Source organism: Felis catus, chromosome B2, assembly GCF_018350175.1.
Source record: "Felis catus isolate Fca126 chromosome B2, F.catus_Fca126_mat1.0, whole genome shotgun sequence".
NCBI lineage: Eukaryota > Metazoa > Chordata > Mammalia > Carnivora > Felidae > Felis > Felis catus.
In genome coordinates this window covers 77265941-77289130 of record NC_058372.1, presented here as the reverse complement: position 1 = coordinate 77289130, position 23190 = coordinate 77265941, and the positions used below count along the sequence as shown (strand labels likewise).

Genomic DNA, 23190 nt, shown 5'->3' with positions numbered 1-23190 from the left:
CTCTATTTTTAATTTTTTGAGCAATCTCCATACTGTTTTCCAGAGTTGCTGCACCAGTTTGCATTCCCACCAACAATGCAAAAGGGTTCTCTTTTCTTTGCATCCTTGCCAATATGTATTGTTGCCTGAGTTTTTAATTTTAGCTGTTTGGACAGGTGTGAGGTAGTATCTCATTGTGGTTTTGATTTGTATTTCCCTGATGATGAGTGATGTTGAGCATCTTTTCATGTGTCTGTTGGCCATCTGGATGTCTTCTTTATAAAAGTGTTCATTTCTTTTGCTCATTTCTTCACTGAATTATTTGGGGTTTTTTTTTTTGGTGGGGGGAGGGTGTTGAGTTTGATAAGTTATAGATTTTGGATACTAACACTTTATCTGATATGTCATTTGTAAATATCTTCTCCCATTCTGTAGGCTGCCTTTTAGTTTTGTTGATTGTTTTCTTCATTGTGCAGGACCTTTTTATTTTGATGAAGTCCCAATAGTTCATGTTTGCTTTTGTTTCCCTTGCTTCTGGAGACATGTCTAGTAAGAATTTGCTGCCTGTTTTATCCTTTGGTGTTTTTATGGTTTCCTGTCTTACATTTAGGTCTTTCATCCATTTTGAATTTATTTTTGTGCATGGTGTAAGAAAGTGGTCCAGTTTCATTCTTCTGCATGTTGCTGTCCTGGTTTCCCAGCACGATTTGCTGAAGAGACTTTCCTTTTTCAATTGATAATATGTCCTGCTTTGTTGAAGATTAGTTGGCTGTACATTTGTGGGTCCATTTCAGGGTTCTGTATTCTGTTCTTTATTTACATGTCTGTTTGGGGGAGTACATTTCTATAGATTAAGGCCCACTGATGATGAACTCACAATTTGAAACAACAAAACATAGAAGTCTAGAAAATCCAACATGATCAAGAGAATTTATACTGAAAGAAACAAGATTTTTAGACCTTTAAGAGCTACAGATAATATAATCTGATAGACACTAAAAAATATGAGCATGTAAAAAATAAAATGAATCTGATTAAATCCATTCAATATGTGTAACAGGGATAGAAAAGGAGAGAAAACACTAAAGTTTTCATCTTAACACAGCAATGAGTCCATAAATACTTTTATTCATTCCTGAAATTAAAATTTTCATTTGAGCCTCACAGCTCCAGCTTTTCCTAGCATCCCATCTGACCTTGCTATATAATCATGGGCCTGTCCTCTTAAGGACTGCTGTCATCCAGAAAGGGAGCTGAAATTGTATCAGCTGGGATACGATATTCTCTTAATAGTCTATTTGAAAAGAACCAATAAATGCATGTTAAATATTTTACTATATTCTATTTAGATGGGTATGTAGTAATATCCAGATTACATTCATATAATATAATATAATATAATATAATATATGTATAATCATACAGAGCATTAAAAAGCATTCACTAACATGGAAGTATTTCAACAACATGATGTTGCATATAAAAAACAGATGGCATAGCAGCATGTATAATATATCTTTCTGTGTATCCAGAAAGCCTTATGTTGGTACTCACAGACAGAGGTCCATAGAATGCTCACCAAAACATTGATGTGACTATTTCAGGGTGGTAGGATTTCTAGAGACTTTTGCTTTCATTTCTATACCTTTTTAATTTATTTGAACTTGTATAGACAGAAAAATAAATAGCTAAATAAAGGCCTAAATTAAAATTTGTTTTTAACTATTATATTTGGAATTGAAGCTGGCCTTTTCTTTAAAAAGAGTAATTGGTGTGGGAGATAAGAAGGGCTGCTTTAGCACTTAATGTTTGAAAATATTTAAGCCATTGGTGGAAATTGGGAACAACAGTTCTAAAGCTTCAAAAACCTTCTAAAAACTCCATAGCGTAAGCTTATATTTCTACTTAGCTCTGGGGAAGACAAGATGAAGAAAACACCAACATGCAGTATTGATAGAGATATAGAGAAGAAAACAGGATGAGAGGGGCCACCATAACCCTGAGGATTCAGGTATGGTGGGGTCTCGCCTCCAAGATAACAGAGAGCACAGTTCTCTGCAACCAGGCTCCTTAGCAGTATATCTGGTAAGTGGTCACTCAGCCTTTGTTTGAATAGGATTGAATAGGATAAAGAGTTTACGATCCTACAGTAGATGCATTTGATTTTCAGATGGCATGGCTTGTTTAGCTGATTTATGTAATTTGATATCTGCTCCCTGTGCCTATGACCCTCTGCCCCCAGAGCTGGAAGAAAGTCATATCACTCTTTACAGGGGAGTCCTTCAGACATTTGGGAACTTACCCCAGAATCTATTCCTTCACCTCCTTTCCTGGACAGAGTCTCATTCTCCAGGTTAAATATTTACCATCCTGGTCCTAAATCCCCTGCAAATAATTCATTTTATCATTACTGTCTATTCAGCATAGAATAGAGTGAGACTTTCACCCCTCTTTCTGGACATTTTGATTCTAATTCATACTAAAGTCACATTAGTTTGGGCGGCAGTCTTTTCATGACTGATTATTTATACTGATCTTGTTAATTAAAAATCTTAATGATAAGCAATAATACTTAGTCATATCTCTCCCACAATGATAGATACATTTTATGTTTTTTAACTCAAATGCTGGCCTTTCATTTATACCTATTAAATATTTTGTATTAGAACCAGAACATCATTCTTTTGAATACTGAGACTGTATGTCTGATGTTTCCCCTATTCCCTACTTTTGTGACATCTTCAAATTTGTTAACATGTATCCTCTCTATCTTCAAAGTATTGATGCAATGTTGAATGAAGCAAAGACATAAATGGATTTCTTTTTTAAATGTTTACTTATTTATTTTAAGAGAGAGAGAGAGGGAGGGAGGGATGGAGAGAGAGGGAGAGAGAGAATGCCAAGCAGGCTCTGTGCTGTCAGCACGGAGCCCAATGCAAGGCTCAATCTCATGAATTGTGAGATCATGACCTGAGCCAAAATCAAGAGTCAGATGCTTAACCGGCTGAGCCACCCAGGCACCCCTGTAAATGGACTTCTAAACCATTAACCAATTATTTTACTTTCTTTCAACCCATTAGGGATCTACATAGTTTAATAGTTAATATTTTCCACATGCATTTGTGGATCTATTACCACTTTACTTGGTGTACTGCTTTACTTGGGGGTTGACCTGCACGGACAGGATCCCTGGCCTCTAACCTTTGGGTGGTTTGGCCAATAAGTGACACCAGGTGAAATCCACAGGTGAAGAGTGAATAACCCCTTTTGTAGTTGAAGAAATTCCCTTTGCCAGGTTGCTATGGTTTGGCTCCTTTTCTTCATTAAGTGCACACCTTCTGTCAGACTTCCATATAGGAATTCTCTCTGCCTTCTGGTAACCTCTCCTTCTCCTTGCACATGCAGGCACCAGGTGGTAACAATTGTCCCTTATAGCTAATCCCTCTGTACTACACCATCCCATGTGGGTTTCCCCTAAATGTGCTCCCACTTTGTAATTGTCCCTTTATTAAACTCTCTTAGGGTTAACCTGTTTGAATGTTTCATTCCTACTGGGATTCTGACTGTTACCAATTTTAATACCATTCAAGCCACAGTTCTTGATATTTTCAATATTTTAATCAGAATAACATGAAATTAATTTTTGGAACAAAACAAGCTAGATAAAATTTAAAACATCCTCTTTCTTTACCATTCTATTGACTTTGCTATAAAAGGAACTAGGGTTAATCATGTATCATTTTTGTGTTACTTATGCCAGCCTCCAACAGTCACCTCTTTTTACTCTCTAAGAATGAGATTTTTTTTCCCTAGAATTTTCATCAAGACTGACAAGAAGCTCGTCACTACATGCTCTAAGATACCGAGTTTCTTGCTCTTTAAAAAAAAAATCAGGTTTCTGGCCTAACAGTGGAAAAGCCTAGAGAATAAACATGTTGAAGTAACATCTCCTGATATGCTTTAATATTAAAATGAAGAATTTTTCCTTTAGGGACCAAGAAGAGTAAAAGATAATAAGGAAGTTAGATATTTGTATAGGATTTTTGTCTTGTTGAAACTACTTTTTCTGATTATAGTATTGAAGGAAACTTGTAAGATACAAAAAAATATAAAAAATAAAAATCACCCACAGTTTTACAACTCAGAGATAGTATATATTTCCTTTATTTTTATTTGCATTTTTTATAACTGGAATCATTCTTTATATATAAAGTTTTATACCTCTCTTTTTTGAAAATTCATATTATATGTTAAGAGTAACATGGAAAAGCCTTTGACAATCTTTGAAGCCTAGGGTTGGGATTTCCATGCCACAACTCAGGCACAAAATCTTGGTGGCAGCATACGTAAATCATGATCTATAGAAGAAAACAGAACTCTTTAGGGCACTACCTCTCAAGCTTTAATGTGTACATGACACATCTGGGATCCTGTTAAAGCACAGATTCTGATTCAGTATGTCTGGGGTGGGAGCTGACTACATTTCTAACATGCTGTATGATGTTAATGGTGCAGATCTACAGATCACATTTTCAGGAGTAAGAATTCATATGCACATTAAAGTTTGAGAAGCACGTGTCTAAAGCATTGGTTCTCAACCCTGCCTTACATTTGAAACCGCTTGTAAGTCACTGAAAAAGAACACGGAGAGATCTATGTTTTTTAAAAGCTTACCAGTCAATTCTGATGCACAGTGGAGGTTAAGAGCTACTTCTCTAGACCTAAATGCATAGTACATGTCAAATGTGGCAACTATAAATAACTCACATAGCCTTTGTTTCTAATTTCAGTTAGAAAGAAACAAAATAACAGCAACAGCCACAACAAAACAAACCACCTGAATATTGTGTAGGAAGGCTGAGGCCACAGCTGAGGAACCACAAATCAAGATTCTGATTTGGAGCACATAGGGATTTGAACTAAATTAGGCCACCTGAACCCAAAATTGGTTTGGAAATCTCATCTGCATGATTTACCCTGTATGATTTTCAAGGTTTCAGTTTAGGTTCTTTAATAATCAACTTTGGCAAATTTTAGAGGTGATACACATCTCAGGAAGGATTGTGTGAGTATTTGGTCATGACAGAGATCCAGAGGCCATCAGTCAGAAAATTTGTGCACACAGTATTTGGAGGCATAGGAATTAAGAAAGTAATCACCAATTTTTCCCAGCATTAGCTCCATTACTTCAGAGAAGGACAGGTCAGTTTGCATCCAATTTTAGCTGGAAGACTTTGTAAACAATCAAAGGCTGGAAAGAGTCAGTGCTTACAGAGTCCCAACTTTAAAATACCATCAATGACTTCGATTATATCTTTTCTTCCACCATCTGGACAGGACAGTAAATTAGATGAGAACGGCTGCTGCCTTCATTTCATAGAACAACAGAAAATGCACTGAAGCTTGTGAAAGTGCAATTTTCTTTGTTATGATGAGATGGCACAAGGCCCATGAATTGGCAATTTGGTGACCTTGCCGTAGACTTCTGGATCTACTTGCACTGTCTCTTGTGCATGACTGTCTCATGGTATCACCATACCATGAGAAGCCACATGAGAAGGCACAGGAGAAGCCTGAGGAGGAGCTAGCTCTCTGCTGGGCATCTCTGTGCTATACATTCTTCTGTCTGAGGGGCTGGGGCCAATTGGCAGGTCTGGCTCCTTGTAAGTAGCTAAAATCCAAACATCGTGACACAGAAAAGATAGAGAATGACCAAGAATCTAGAGATCTGGATCTAGACTTAGGTCTACTGCCTGACTTGGGACGGTCAATATGTTTCAATGAACCTCAGGTTCCTCATCTGTAAAATGAGCTAATTAGACAAAATTATCTCTAATAGTAATGGTAATGATAATAATAGCTAACACTTAGTGGGCACTTACTATGTGCCCAAAACTATTCTAAATACTTTATGTGCACTGAGTCATTTGACCATTTTTTTAGTAAATACCATTTTATCCCACTTTTATAAATGAAAAAGCAGGTTCAAGAGACAGGATTCTAACCCAACCTCAGATCTTTTTTTTTTTTTAAGTATAATTTATTGTTAAGTTGGCTAACATACAGTGCATACATCGTGCTCTTGGTTTTGGGGGTAGATGCCCATGATTCATCGTTACATACAAAATACCCAGTGCTCATGCCAACAAGTACCCTCCTCAATGCCCATCACTCAACCTCAGATCTTGAGCTCTTAATCACTGCAGTTATCACACAATGATATTTACATATTCTCTGAACATTTTATGGAAACTTGAGAAACATTCCATTTATAATCATAGGAGATTCGCTAAACATTACTATTAAATAACATCAACCAAATTGAGCAAAGTAAAAGGCAGAATTCATGAATGTCATCAGTAAAGTTCCTCGATAAAATTGCTCATGTTTCCATACCCACCTCTCTGTTCAGCTTTTCCACTTAGGTGCTCCCATTCCAGCTGTTGTCTTACTTTACCAAAACTCTTCTTCGACCTTCCCTCTCATTGTTTTCCTTTTTAATCAGCAGCTTTCTCTCTTCACTCTCTTCACTCTCTTCACTTTCCATTATGGATTTCATGGTCTGTCTTACCACTCCTTTGCTCCATTTTCTTTCCATTGACTTGTCTAGAAAGAACCTCAACCTTTGATGATTCCACATGCCCAGTTCTCTGAACCCACACTAGGCTGCTGGAGAAAAATCACATAGTCCCCCCACTTCAGGTGAAAATGGGCTCCACTTAAAAATCATGAACTCCTACTTAATCAGAGCTTTTAGTGTCACAGGCAAAATTTCTGCCCTTCCCTAATCAAGCTCTCTCTCTTCCATTCATTGCAGGGGACTACTTATGACCTTCACTTCTCACAACTCCAGTCCTGATAACTTAAAAAAAAAAAAAAACACTTTTAAATATTTATTTATTTATTTTGAGAGAGAGAGAGAGAGAGAGAGAGCGAGCTGGGGAGGGCCAGAGAAAGAGGGAGAGAGAATCCCAAGCAGGCTCCACATTGTCAGTATAGAGCCTGACACAAGGCTCGATCTTATGACCTGTGAGATCATGACCTGAGCCAAAACCAACAGTCAGATGCTTAACCAACTGAGCCACCCAGGTGCCCCTCCAGTCCTGCTACCTTATGCCTTTGTTCACAGCAGTTGGTTTCTTCTCATTCTCAGAGAAAATAGAATTTCTCAGTTCCTAGAATAAACCTACAAACTTACCTGCATCCATCCCCTTTCCTTCCTTCCCATTCAGGAAAAAAATCTCTTCCCTTATCTAAAATCACACCTCTGCTCTGCCTGAATTTTGTCCTCCCACTTTCTCAAGAACTTGGATCTTTCAGGTGTCTTCTCACCCCTGTATCTTCAGTCTCTCACTCTAGTGCCTCCTTCCCATTGCAATTAACCTGCTCAAGTGCTCCATCTCCAAAATCAATCAATCAATCAATCTTCTCTCCACTTCTCCAGTCACCCATTCATAATCAAACTTCTTGAAAGAATTACCCTCCCTTCGTGTCTCCACATTCTCTTTCCTACCCATTCCTACTCACTGCAAAAGGGCTTCCATTCTCCTTCACTTTTCTATGATTTCTCAGTAGTCATGTTGACTTTGGAGACCACTTCACCCTCCCTGAAGTGTTCCCTGCCCACTATGGGTTTCTATACCAGCACCTTCTCATGATTTCCCTCTTTCTTGGTCTCATACTTAGTCTCTTTTCCAGCCTTTTCTCTCTTTATCATGTAAACATTAAAGGTTAGAACCCTGTTCCTCAAAGTTATGATCTCCTCCTATTTTGGGGCCATCATAGCTACTCCCATGGTTTCAATTGTCATGTTTGTGCTGATGATTCAAAAATATATGTTTGCATCTCAGGCTTTTCTCTTGAGCTTCTAACTCAACACATCTTGCTACTTGGGCATCTTCACTTAGAGGTACCACACATGCTACTAATTTGTCCAAAACTGAACTGAACTCATTATCTCATACCTGAAACATACTGTTCTCTTGTGTTCTCTAGTGGTAATGCCAGTGTCTTAACAAGATACCTGACAGTTGTCATCATTTCCTATTTTTCTTAATCACTTATATCTAATCAATCATCATATCCTATTGAATCTATACCCACATTCACTTTCTCCATTGTCACCATCATTCTCCCTTTCCAGGTCACTGTTTTCACTAACTTGGACAACTGAAGCACCCTCTTAATCCTCTCCATGCTTCCCATCTTGACCTGCCATTTATTTTCCACATCCTGGCCCATATACATTTTTATAAATACAGACCAAATTATTTCTCTCCTTTTTTAAATACCCATCACTCTCTGCCTTTGCCTTAGAATAAAGTCCAAAATACTTACTATGGCTTGCACAACCCTTTGAGACCTGAAGTGACTCATTTCTAACATTCTCCAAATGCAGCATGCTATGTGACAACATACTGAATGCCTTTTGTCTTTTTGAATTTGCCTTGTTTACCATCATCCTCAGGCTTAAGTGTATGTTGTTACTTCTGCCCTTGATGCTTCTCCCCTTAATTCTCACCTGTATGACTTCTACTCAGCTTTTAAGCCTCAGCTTGGGAATCAATTCTTCTAAGAGGCATTCCCTAATTCCCCACAATACCCTGAAGTACACTAAACTTTTTATTATTTTTAAATATTTATTTATTTATTTATTTACTTATTGAAAGAGAGAGAATGAGCTGGTGAGGGGCAGAGAGAGAGGGAGAGAGAGAATCTCAAGCAGGTTTCATGCTCAGCACACAGCCTCATGCAGGGCTTGATCTCACAACCAAGAGATCACAACCTGAGCAGATATCAAGAGTCAGACACTCAACATACTGAGAAGTCCAGTCCTGAAATCCATACATTTGTAAATCTGTCTTAAATAAGAAGGTCCTCTGAATCAGCATAGTATATGAATGGCCAATAAAAATTTGACATATGGGAGGGTTCACTGCAATGTACCTAGCTATAATTTAGATTAAAGTCCTATGCAATTTTAACAATAATATCTACAATTTTTCAAGTGTCTGTTATATGCAGGCACTATATTAAGTATTATAGGTCATGATTCTGTTTGATTCTCTCAACAAACCCTATTTTACTGACAAGGACTCAAGATTCAGTGAAGATAAATAACTTTCACAAGGACACAATACCAGGAATTAATGAAGCTGGAATTTGAGTGCCAGCAGCCTGGCTCCAGCACTCTTAACCTCTACAACACACCTCATATATAATCTTTTATATATAATATATACATAAATATATAATCTCTTTAGCCCATAAAAGGGGTTCTGACCCATTATTTTTCCTGATAGCTGCAAAGTAAACAGCTCCATTGTTCCAAAGAAGATAAATATAAATGAAATATTAAAATTTAACTGTGGGGTGGGAAAGGGAAAGACTGGGCTGGTGGGAAATGCCTATATAAAGAAGGACAAGAAAGGTGTTCAAGTCTTTTTAACTCAATCCCACTAATTTTTTAAGCACAGATTTTTGATAAGAAAGTCTTCCACATATGTCCTCTCTCAAGGAATAGAAGTAAAGGCCATGTGTATTTGTGTATTAAATAAATAATATACAGAAGTACATTGTGTCACCCATTGTCCATTCTCTAAACCAAATCTCTTGCCATGATGACAATTGGTTTGGACTGTTACAGGATTAGAGTGCTCACGGTTGAAGCTACACCCTTTCCATGAACAATAACTAACATGGTCAACAGTCCTGGGATAAACCTGCCCCCATTGCATCACAGAGTTAGATCACAAGTCATAAGTAGCAACTTGCCCTGGTTTTGGCCATGATAAAGTCTATTTGTAATGCCCAATAATTCAACAATTTGTTCGATAGTGTTTTGATACCCTTGTCAAAACATGATGATAAGCATCTCAATATGTGGTATGCAAAAATATACTTGTTAAATAAATTATGATCTTAAGAAATCATGCAAGTAAAGCAAAATCATACCCATTTCCAACTGAGGCATTTAAAAAATTAACTAACTTGAGAATAAACAGCTAGTGTAAGTAGGGACTTAAAATGAATTCAGCCTAATGCCAAAGTGCCCTTATTTCAACTATAGAGAAAAAGAAGAGGGAGCAAGAGGGGTGAGGAAAGAGAGATGGAGGTAAGGAGAAAAATCCCAAAACTGTGAACATGCACAACTTCAGGATTCTACCTCTGACATATATTAGGACAACAATTATAAAAAGGAGAAATTCTATTTTGTGAGTTTTCAGATAATCAAATTGTCTGCATTACATGCAAAACATTGATCAGACACGCCCATGATAAGTGGAAAGAAATGCTGTAGACAGATGTTTTCAAATGGCAAATAATGGTAAGCAGGGTGTTGAAGATATTAATTTTCATGATTGGTGCCTTTGTTATTTTGTTTCATTGTCCTTCACCCTACTTGGTCTAAAAATACAGAAAAAGAAAAAAAAGAGAGAGAGAAAATTAGTTTTCAGGGCCAGTTTTTGAAAAGCCATCAGAAAAAAAAGAGAATGAAGTATAAAATTTCTAAAAAGTTCTCTTCTCCCCCTCACTATTCACATTCACCTCACAATGTGGACATGTGGCTCTACTTCCACCTGTCCCACCGACAGACCACTAGTCAAAGACCAAGAGATAAACTTTTGAGAAGAAGGCAGCTGAGGGAAAAAAAACAACTTGATTTTTTATGTATTCCAAAGTGTTTTTTTTCCTTATAGAATTGTTTCTATAAGGCGTGCTTCCTTTTTTCAATGGGGAATAAATAACTTTTAGGGTAATAAATGTGAGCAGATTTGGTTAAGTGACTGGGATGAAGAGAAGGTTTTGCCATCTGTGAGGAGTGCTTTAGAATAGACTCACTCTGGGAAAAGGTTATCTGTGTTGCCTGTCTTTAGGAGATGACATTTAAATAGAAGTACTGGTTCACATTTATTGATCCCTGTGCATTAAAAGGCATATCAAAGAGAAGTGTGGTATGAATAACTTAATTATGGGCTGTTTGTACAGATGGAAAACCACATGGACTCTGTGTGTAGAGACCCATGGTGATTGTAAGCTATTTAAGGAAATTTGTATCCTTGGGCTTCTCATCACACTATTTCATGAAAATTCAACATACTGATGTGTAGACATTTCCATAGTTTCTCAAAAATAAGTTGCTGAGATAGTTTCATACACACACACACACACACACACACACACACACACACACACACATGTTTTGCATATACCTTAGTTACCTATAGGCTGAGCTTAATTAAGAGAACAGGTATGGGTGTGGTGTGAGTGGGAGATTAACAGAGAGGAGAGGAGAGGGAACTTACAACTTAGGGCAACTTTTTGAAGTGTTAAGCCATCTGATGTTCCAACAGGATTTCCTTGGCCTGGCGATGATGCTAGTCTTGGTTGCCCAGTTTTATTAAATATTACCATGTTAGGAATATAATATAGATTCTCCAGAATGAAAACTAGAATTCACCCAATAGCTGAAGGATATTTCTGAGAAATTATGTCACCTGGACCTGCTCAAGGTCAGAATTTTAAAGTCTCCTGAGGAGTCTCCCACTTCTCCACTCCAGTAAGTGATATTTTCAGATTTTAAATCTGATCTTATTTCCTTAAATATTTATTTCCCTCTTGGCTTTCCTTCTTTACCCAGTCTATATTGAAACTTCCTTATCTCTTGCTGTACTCTTCTTTAAGCTCACAGTTCACCCACACCAGGATACTCTCCTAGCACCTTCTAAAATAGAAGTAGATATTTGCAATGGAGATCAAATTTGCAATTAAACTGATGCAATTTAACTTTCTTTTTATATCCTATTGCCTTGTAGCCTTCTACCCTCTGAGGCCACAGCTCGAGATTTAAGTCCCAGGATAAAATAGTAAGCTTAAATAGAAGACTAGACAGAAGATTTTCCAAATTCCTTTGACTCATCAAGAACTAAGCCTTGAGACAACTTGAGTTGTCTCCTCTAAGGACTTACTCCCTTCCTCCTATACAGGCTAAACCCCAACTCTTCTGCCCTCTGGAAAGATGAGACATCAATAGGGGAGACAAAAGAGAGCCCAGTGCAGCCAGTCCCAGAGTATTACAGGAGGAAGAGAGACAAGAAAGAGGAAATAGAGGAGTAGAGTTAGAATCAGCATGGATGTTCCATTCTCCTCTTCAGATGTATGTTTAGGAAAAAGAAGGAATGTTAGATACATTGAAAAAGATCCTAAAAGCAAAGGATTCTGTTCCAGTTCATGTTTTTACTCATGGAAGACCTTATCCTATATACTGCCCATGCCCACCTCACCTCTACCCTCCCTACTTGGTTGGGGATGGGAGGATCACTCATGGTTGAGAGACACTGCTCTAGACTCTTATCAAGCCAAGAGAAAGACTGGAAAATAAGTCACATCTGTTGTACACTTCAGTCATAAGGGCCAGTGGGATGATCAGCAGTCAGGCAGATGAGAGATATTACCATGGAGACAGAAAAACTTGAAGATCTAAGGAACACATCTTCCCAGTCACCAAGTGACTACACAAGCCACATACCTTCCCATAACCCTAGATGCCATGTTGGAGAGGAAAGGGTAGTGACCAAGATAGCCCTCAGCCTGACTAAACATTAGACAGGCTTCTTCCGGACTCTAAGCCCTGACCTCCCTTTCCCTATAGCATTTACTTAAGAAAATTTATTATCATAAATTCTTTTTCTGCCTTTTTGAGATATATGTAAATCTTTTTCTTGCTGGTTTTACAACATAGAAATGTCTTTTTCAAGGATTTAGGAGCCATCATTTTGAAACGTAAGCACTGGGGGAGATAGCACCCCTATCTCCTGGTTCCTGTGAGCCTAACTTCCGCAGGTACTCCAGTTATAAAACTACCTTCTGCCTCAAAGACATGAGAAAGCTTACTTTTCCTTTGGGTAAAGCCAAGAGGCAAACACAGGTGACCTTTGTTCTCCCTTTAATGCTGATACTTAAAAATCCTCACATTCTTTGTTTCAGCAGAGTTGAGTTCAGACTGAGTTCTGATCTCTCACCCCTATTGCAATAGCCTTAAATAAAATCTTTCTTACCAGTTAAACTTTGTCCAGTGCAATTTTTGCTTTGATCATGGAGAGAGAAAAAGAAAAAAATATATCTAAGAAACTAGTGGGTTTTTTTTTCTTAAAGACATTGAGCATAGCCCAAAGGAACTGTTAAAAGTTTATCACATCGAATTAAGATCACCATATCGGAATACAAGTTTTTATTTTTTTGTTTCATTTTGCTTTCATTTGGTATCCAGCATGTGAAGACTGTGAGGATGAAGAGAGCAGTTTTACATGAAATAGTCAACATTTTCTCTGCATTCTAGCCCTTTGATTCCCCCTTTACATTTTCTACATCCACCTTAACAAATTCTGCCCTGTATCATAGGGGTCTGCCTGAACATTGGAAGTTCCTAGAGTGCAAGAATCATATCTTAGTATCTTCTCTCACCCTCATCTATCACACAGCAGGGCATAAAGTAGACACTCAAATATTGGATGAATTCACCCATCAATTAATATTTATTGAGTGAATTCTGTGAGTCTGGCAATTTGCTAAATGCTAAGACAAAAAAGAAATATAAATCATGGTCATGATTTCAGGTACTTACAAATTAATTGAGAAGACACACAAAGGACAATGAATAAATTATAAAATCAAGGCACCATTTTGGTTGAATTGTTTAAAAAAAAGGTATTTTGGAAGTTCAGATACACAACCAGAACAAGAAAGGGAAATATAGAACATGAGCTGGAACTTTTTCAAATTTTTAAAAAAAAATTACCCAACTTACACAAAAGTAGAAAATACAACAATCCCCCTGGTAACCCATGTACCCATCATCTAGCTTCAAAACTATCAATAATTTCCCTATTGTTTCAAATATCCCTACTTCAAATGGACTTGAAAGAATAACAGAAGTTCTATGTGGCCCATGTGACATGACTTCTTGTTACTTCTGATTCTGACTGTCCTGCTGGTCACTTTGCTACAGTGCTCCTGGCCTCCCTCCTCCAAATACAATACACTAAAGCACACTTTTCCCTCAGGGCCTTTGCATTCTGCCTGAGGCTTCCCCCTTCCACCTCCCACTCCATATACACACACTGCACAACGTACCCCCTTACTTTATGTAGGTCTGTGTTCTGATAGAATTTACTCATAAAGATCTTTGCCAATGATATTTAAGATAGCACCCTCCACCCTCCTCTGTCCCCTTAGTCTGATTTATATTCTCCATAAAACTTATCACTACCTGAATTATGTCCCTGATTTCTTTTTTCATTCATCCTCTGTCTCCTCACTAGGATGAAAGTTTTATGAAGGCTTGTACTATGACACAGAATCTAGAATATAGCAAGCACCCAACAGATAGATGTTAAATGGAAGAATAAAAGAAAAATTGTTACTTCCCTTGCTCAAATAAACCTCCATCATTCCTGATCAGACAGCAGAGTGGCCTATGGCCTAAATTCAAGTCATAGAAATATTGTCTAACCTGCAAAACTTTTTTAAATTTAAATAGTTGACAGCATTTAGAATTGAGAGACTGCACATGAAATCCTCTTTAAGTAAATTCTTTAAAATCTTGCAGGATCTTGCACTACTGGGCTCATAACCTGTAGAGAGTAAGATGGAGTCACTCATGTCAAGCAGTGACTTATGTCAGGCAGTGACATAAGCAGGCAATAGTGTTGCAGGTAAGATCAGATATTACCAAAACCAGACAGAATGATCACACCCAGAACTGGTAACTGGCAGTCTGCAAAGGCCCAAGACTGATTAAGCTCTTTTAAAAAGGAAGGATATTTGCAGCAAACTGTCAGACTTTCTGGACAATGACCTTCTCATGTCTGACCACACCAAAACAGCAACTGCTGCTGAAGGCTCTGCCCTATTGATCTCTGAACATAACAGAGACTCTCCACTGCTTAAACATAATAAGAGCAAGTGCCAAGAACTGACCCAGACCAGAGAAAGGCCCATCTCTATTGGAAATTCATGGACTGACTTCATTTTTTGTTCATTAACTTCCTACCCCTTGTTGTATCGTTTGTTGTGTGACTTTGTATTATGCTTTGTTTTGTGTGATGTGTAGGAAGCCAAATTAAATGTGCAGTGAAATGTCATTGAGTTTGGAATCCTGAAACTGCTTTACAATTATGTTAACTTTGCTTTACGATCGAATAAACCTGACATTGTGGAAAGACACAATTTGTGTGTGTGCCCTCATGGCATGGTTGCAACCTAACTTCACATGGCAGCACTAGAGACTGAACACAAATATCTTTTCACATGGGGCATGAGCTCCCTGATGGGAGCTTTCCTGATGTCTTTTGCTGTTTACAAGAGTTTTATCTGTCTCATTCATTTATAATCCCTGCCTGGATCCTGTGGGCATTCTAGTTCACAAATCCAAACTCTAGAGTCTCTGTAGATTAATTGCTTCTGAGAATGGTCTGCACATTTCAGTTCTGCTACTTTTACCTTGCTTCCATTTGCCCAAGTGTACAAAGAACCATCTCCTATTTCTGACGCCACAATAACCCATGAATTTGTGTCAACCTCATGGAGTGGGCTCAGGTGCTTCTATTGATCCTCAATTCAGTCTCTCTTTCCCAATTTATATATTTTTAATTCCAAAAGGCCAGGTCCAAGATTATTTCACATCTACTGATTTTCTTTTTGTAATTGAATAGTACAAATAAAGGTATGGCCATTAGGTAAGGAAATAGCATACTGTTTACATGCTAATCAGAAGTCCTGCCTCCAAGCACAACACAAATCAATTTTTATGAATCTTCTCAACCTCCTGTAGCCTCCCTTCCCTTCCCATATTTTGCATTAGATCATGAATCAGTGAACTGAGATTGGTTGGGTAGGAATTAACTACCTACCCAAGAGCCTCTCAGGAATGGTGCCTCCCCCTGTTCACCCATAATTTTGAGACTGATGATTTAGATTAAATCTTTTCTATCTTTTTTTTTTCCCCATGCACAGAAAGAAAGTTTATCCTTGGGATTTACAGGAGAGTATAACAAATTGTCAGGGGAAAAATTTGTTTTGAAAAATTTTATTTGAACAAGGATTTCCTCATTCCAGATGAAGAAATTTTTCTAATAATTTAAACACAGGTCATCATTATTTTAAGAAATTAAAAAATAAAAGCAACCAGAATGACAAATGAGATTCTTTACTGGTAAAAAACAAGTGAATAAATAAACCCAGCACATGAAAAAACAAGGTTCTTTGCTCTTATAGGAATGTCATAAACAACATCTGTAATTAAAATAGTATGATTCTGCCAAGTAAAGGCAAGGTACTGTCGGTACCAGGGAGGTTGCCCTAGTGCTGGTGGTGGGTGGAGAACTCAGGTTGTCTTAATGCCAAACAGAGAAGGTAAATAGCTCCAATGGGTAGTGTCATTCATAATTAATATATATGAAAGTATTCACAGGGTGGCCAAAGAGACACAGACATGCAGACAGATGGAGAGACAGAGAAAAAAGATAAATCTCTAAGAATATGAGATTTGAGCTTCTTTTCAAGGTGTATTTATTTTCTCCCTGACTTCTATGGAGGCATTCTACACATCTCTTGGGATCTTCTAAGTGAGAATTAGGACCGTCTGTCTATTAACAGACAGAAAAACAAACAACAGTAATGATAATAAGAGTAAGTTAAGTATAAGAGTAATCTTTTCTTCCTTGAGTTCCTGCCTGAGTCCTAGAAATAGGAGCTTCCAACACTTGTACTCTCTGAAGAAAGTATTGGAAACATACCTGTTGTGCTACTTTCTGAGAGACTCACCTAGGGAAACCAGCAAGAGGGTAACACTGAAGGGATGCCATTTCTCCTCTGGGCAGGTATGCATTAGCAATCACTACTCACTAGCTCTGTATCTTATGATCTGTATCATGTTTCTTGTCTTATGTCTCTTCAATGCTTCCCATTTCCCATTCAATAGCTAGAAGGGCAGCAAAACTGAGGGCAGCAAAACTGGTTTCCAAATACTCTAAGAAAAAGGAATAATAAATAGGGCAATGCAAATGGGAGTTGGGGAAAAGATAAATACTAACTCTTCCTCCCCTCAGTCTTTAAACAATTCTATCTGCCAACAATGGCAATAAAAATTCCTTGGGTGGAGTCTCACCTACATACTAGACCTGGGCCAAGGATTTTATATACGCTATTGCCAATTCTTAACATGAATCATGCAGAACAGTATTATCGTCCCCATTTTACTCATTAGGACATTGAGATTGAAAGAAGTTTTTTTTGTTTTGTTTATTTGTTTAACTATCCCAGCAATACCCAGGATCTAAATGGTTTGCCTGATTCCAAAGCCCATTCCTGTTCCAATATACTATACTGTCTCTCAGTAGCTATTTCTTAGATATTGATTGAGCACCACTGGAATATAAATGAAAGAAAGCAAGATTTTAACGTGCTCTGATCACAGCTAGTGCCCAGAATAGTGTCTGGCACAAGGTAGGCACTTAATAAATATGAGGTGCATAAATGAGTGGTTTTCATTCTTCCTTGGAGAACTGTGGTCTGTGTAGGGGGCATGGTGGGTGCTCAGCCAATCCCTAGTCCTGATCCAGCTTTTGCTGTCTTTCCTGAAGACCTACTTCACCATCCCACCCAAGAAACAGACTTCTAGCTCCTCCCACCCAAGATTGCAGACACTTTTGACTTCTGGATTCAGACAGTCTATTATTATCATAATTTTATACAAGTTTTTTCTTTATTGCTTCTGGATTAAAAAGTGTTTGTTGCCCCTAATATACACAAAGTAGAATAGGTCAGGATCTGCCAAAAATCATATGTAATATTAGAGGCCAATCCTTCCCCATAATTTCAAACTGCTGTCTCTAGTGCCAGAAAAGCTAAGAAAGTGCTACCTCCTGGTTCACAACACTCAATCTGGAAGTGAGACAATCACCAAATGCTAGCAGTAGAGAAGCAGACTTACTATCTTTGGGGCTGTATCAATTGGTACCCATGGACATTACTGGAACATTACTTCCCACTGACCAAATGGCTCTTGTCCCACCTGGTTGTGACTTTGGAAATACAGGCATAGTACACCTGTGCTAGCCAGGGTTGTCCAAAGATATAGAATCAATATATGGAAAAGACTTTATTGGAAAGAGATTCCTAGTATAAAGAGATTTATTATAAGGAATTGGCTCAAGCACTTGTGGAGGCTGAGAAGTCCTACAATCTGCTGTCTGAAAGCTGATGACCCAAAAAATCCAGGGTTATAGTTTCAGTCCAAGTCCAAAGACATGAGAACCAGCAGAACTCATGGTAAAGCCTGAACAGGAAAACAGGAGAAGGTCAATGTCTTAGCTCAGGCAGAGAGAGTGAATTCTGACTTCCTTTACCTTTATGTTCTATTTAGGCCCTCACTGGATTAGATGATTCAGTGTGAGAGGGCAATTTGCTTTGCTCAGTCTACCAATTCAAATGCTAATCTTAGCAGGAAAACCCCTCAGAGACACACCCAGAAATAATGTTTAAACAAATATCCTCACACCCTGTGACATAGTCAAATTGACACATAAAATCAACCATCACAGCATCTCTTCAGAGGTAAAGCTCCATATTATCAGAGACAATTCATTTGTGCCCAAGTATCTTGAGATAAGCAAGGGTCTCAGCTGTTTTTTTATTCACTTTAGGGCTCATCCCCCCATATCTGACTCTAGAGTTTTAACAAGGACAATTATCATTTTATTTCTAACCCAAGTATTACATACTTGTTCATGGGAGTGACAAATAGCAGTTCAGTTTGCACCCCAGAGGAACAGGTTGGAAGCACTACCCTGAATATGACAGTGATGCTACACCTGCTTTGTGCAGACTTCACTAATGTGCCAGCATCGGCGCCTGTGCAGACCAAGTAGAATCTGGAGGAAGGAGAGTGAGGCCAGCCTCTGGAGGGCAGTGTCCTTCCATGAGTCATGAACCTATGTGACCAGTGACCTAGCTTTTCCAGGCAGGTTCCTCTACTTGTTCGAAATGTACACACACACACACACACACACACACACACACACACACTCGGCAATCTTTAGCTTTCAAAAGGAACATAGTACTGCAACTTATAACATGAAGGAAAAATAGGACTTCATTTATCAATGTGTGTGTATATATATATACACACACACACACTCCTCTATTGCCAACATACTTAATCTAAATATGCACTTGCTGGGGCGCCTGGGTGGCTCAGTCAGTTGGGTGTCTGACTTAAGCTCAGGTCATGATCTTGAGGTCCATGAGTTCGAGCCTCGCGTTGGGCTCTGTGCTGGCAACTCAGAGCCTGGAGCCTGTTGTGGATTCTGTGTCTCCCTCTCTCTCTGACCCTCCGCCATTCATACTCTGTCTCTCTCTGTCTCAAAAATAAATAAATGTTAAAAAAATTAAAAAAAATAAGCATGCACTTGCTGATTCTTTACTCCTTCCCAAATCAACAGAGTGGGGCTTGGTTTTATGAATAGAAATAATGTCTTATTTACTCTTATCTCATTGATGATTCAAATTAATTTTAGAGCTCTATTGCTGCCTACGATGTTGTGCTTTTTATAAAAGCAATATAGCATATCAGCATGATCTTCTGTTGATTTTAAGGTCAACCTGCATATATACTTTTCTTGGATTTGTGCAGAGAATCATGTTGGTGTCTTTGTATCCAAATTACCTACTCTCTTGAGAACTATCGGCTTGACTCTTCCGGTTCATTAGAATAGTGGTTTATGGGTATTTAGTGGTGTAATGTATCTATACCTATATCATCTATATCTATCTATATCTATATCTATCTATCTATCTATCTATCTATCTATCTATCTATCTATATCTATATACTGTGTTTTGGGAACTAACTTTTTGACCAGAACCCCAGGAGATGAGAGTCTGAGGTATAGTTCAGAACACCAGAGAAGGCACGCATTAGTAAAAAATGTAGAGGTCCTGTAGCATAACCTTCTCATTAAAAACTCAGGTTCTAAGAGGCTAATAAGTTCAAACAGATGGTCAATAGCTCTCTTGAACTCTAAGGTCACCCCCAGACCAGGCTAAATATTAAAAATATTTAACAACTGGTCAGAAACTGGTAATGACAAAAAGTCTGTAAGCCACAGATGATTGATATTAATGCATGCCATCTGGGTATCATCTATGACCCAGATGGGTACTCCTTTGCATCTCAGAATCACCCTTCCACAATTCCCCCAGCCCTATAAGGAGGACTCTAGAGCTGTAGCAGCAGATCTGAGTCACTCACAATCATTCAGTTCCTATGATCCTAGAGAACTTTAAGTATTAACCAGTTTTCCCTGGATGCTAAAAGGATAACTAGAGAGATTAGGGATTTAACCAGGATTGCCTGAGCAAATCTCTTCAGGGCATTTCTTTTCCTGTCTTTTGTTCAGTCTCACCTCCCTGGTATTGAACTAAGACTTCCTATAGTTGGCTCGATTCCTCCTCATAATCACCTCCCACATCATTTTACAAATTAAGAATCGATGGCATAAAAAATCCTAGTGGGCTAATGGCACCTTTGTAACAGAACCCAGATATCAGCATCCCCCAACTTATCCTTTCTGTATCCACATTGTTCTAAGGCTATTTAATAAAACATTATTTGATTTAGTACAAAGAATAAAAACAGCTTGTGATTCTTCTCTCTTTTCAATGTTCCATTTCTATTTTTGTACACTCTCCCCCAAAGTAATTTTTCTTCAGAAAAGATAAAGCTAATGCCCATGTCAAGTGCCCATTTAGCAGAACTTTGCTCCACCAGCTCTGCTGGGCTAATGAAGGGTAATTGCTGTCACCCACAGACCTGTGGCTTTAGTGCAGCGAGTCATGAGGCTGATGCTTCCCCCAGCATGACAATTTCCTTCTCTCAAGGGTTTTCCCAGGGAATCTATAGTGGCACTTGAAAAGCAAATAATTAAGAGCAATAAATAGCAAAATCCCCTAGAGAAATATAAATTATTCATAATAATAACTGTGCAGGCTGACTGGAGGAGGAATGTGCAAGAATTTTCTGAATCTGCTCAAATATGTTTAAAATCTTGGTTTAAAACACTGTTAGTCCCTCAAACCAAATAGTCATTCTTCAATGATTTCTTAAAACACCAAAGTGTTTAATCACTTGCTCAAAGTATCAAATTTAATCACTTGCTCTCTTTCATACTGTTAGTGCAAAATATTTTTATCTTACTCTACTACCCAGATCCTATGTGACCACTGCTCATTCTTCAGGCTCAGCAACACATCTTAAGGTTGGGAAGAATAGTGCGGTTCAGAGGAATGAAGTAAATGGCATAACTCAGAAATATGGACTGTAACTCAATTACTAGTTGAATGCCCTTTAGCAGGTAACAACCTGCTGAGCTTCAGTTCCATCACTGATAATTCTGAAAGGAACCAATCCTGTATCACAGAGCATTGTGAGACCCTAAGGAAATGGAGTGTATAAAAGTAATTCTAAACAACAAAATACTAAACAACTAGTTAAATAAATTATATCATTATTTCTTCTGCTTTTACCCATTGTGTTCTATGAATGCCACCACATCACTGTTAGAAGTTAATATTTCTCATCTTTCAGATCTTCTTGAGAAGTCTACTTGACCATTCCTAGTGGTTGAAGAGTCTCTGTTTGAAGAGTTTTTATGTACATAGATCTTATCCTCTCCTCTTGATGGTGTAGTGACCAGAATTTGGGATGTAGGCAGTATGCTACCTTGGGAGACGAGAGGACAATCAGCAATAAAGAATAATGGTGGCCTCTCACCCACTCCTGGTTTAGACTCTACAGCTGAAACTTAGAGAACAAACTGATGGTTACCAGAGGTGGGGGGGGGGGGGGAGATGGGTTAAATAGGTAATGGGGATTTAAGGAGTGCACTTGTCATGAAGAGCACGAGGCGATGTACGGAAGTGTTGAATCACTATATTGTACACCTAAAACATTACACTGTAAGCTAACTAACTAGAATATAAATGAAAACTTAAAAAAAAAAAAAAAGGCCTTTCTCACTGTGTCCTGGGGACTGGTTCCCTCAGGTGTTCATTCTAGTCTGTGCTTGAAATGTTGCTCCTCTTTCTCTGTTATATTGTTTGATGTTTATTTAGCTTTACTGATCTAGTAACTGATCTAGTTACAAGCCCTCTTCTACAAATAGTACCTTTAACAGTAGGTACATCTTATGTTCCCTTTTACATGATCAGGACTGACCTCAAGCCCTCAAAGTCTCATTTTTCCCTTCATACCTGTCCTGCTTATCTTCTTATATCTGTGCTCCACTTAAGGTTCTCTCTTTCTCTTTTTGTTCATCAGCCTTTTAAATGTTTACTTTTTCCATAACTTTTGTTGGACTGAATAGGACTTCTCTATTTGAAGAATTATTTTCAGATTATTCCAGTTCCTTACTGATTTTCTGGGCAAATCTGATCAGGGAATTCCTGGAAAACACCTTTTTTATTATTTTCCTAGGTTTGGGGTCTGCAATAATTTTATTAATTCATTTATATCCATTGAAAAATTTGGCATGTTTTTGTCATAATAAGGGCTTAAAAACCCTTGTATTGTTTCATTAGTGAAATCTACCACACTTCTTTGGTTCAACCCTGAGCTTAGCTCTCTGAAAACTAAGGTCAAAGATAGAGATTCTGTCATTAAGAAAGTCAGAGCCAGTGCTCGCTTCAGCAGCACATACACTGGAAAATTGGAGCAATGCAGGGAGGATTAGCACAGCCCCTGTGCAAGGATGACCTGCAAATCTATGAAGCTTCCATATTTAAAAAAAAAAGAAAAGAAAAGAAAAGATAAATCCAGAGCCAATTTAAAGTAATATGGTAGCAAATAACCCACACTTATGTTAAACCACATTAACTCAAACGTAGCCTAGAGCCTCTCTTGTCCTCTCTTAGTCTACAATGTAAGTGGAATGGAGGCAACCAGTCCAGGACAGCCTACATAGACCTGGCAGGTAAAACTGCAATCTCAAACACCACAGCTGCTCTGTAAGATGTACAGAACGTAGATCCTTTGACATTAAAATTCCTGACTACTGGCCTGGCTGGAAAACACTGTCAATGGAGCAAATATTGTTTGCTTAACCAATGCCTAAAAGGTCTAATCCCATCCTGCCTTTCTTGTAATACCAAGAC

The 23190-nt window shown here is 38.1% G+C and overlaps 1 long non-coding RNA gene and 1 other non-coding gene across 3 annotated transcripts in view; one reads left to right on the top strand and one right to left on the bottom strand.

The window, feature by feature from the left end:
* The window catches only part of LOC123385457, a 354122-nt gene that overhangs the window by 145988 nt on the left and 184944 nt on the right, over window positions 1–23190 (bottom strand). The gene's annotated exons all lie outside the window — the stretch shown is intronic.
* LOC111560667 lies at window positions 22714–22822 on the top strand. Its single transcript, XR_002742666.1, has one exon. It is a non-coding gene; the product is annotated as a U6 spliceosomal RNA (small nuclear RNA).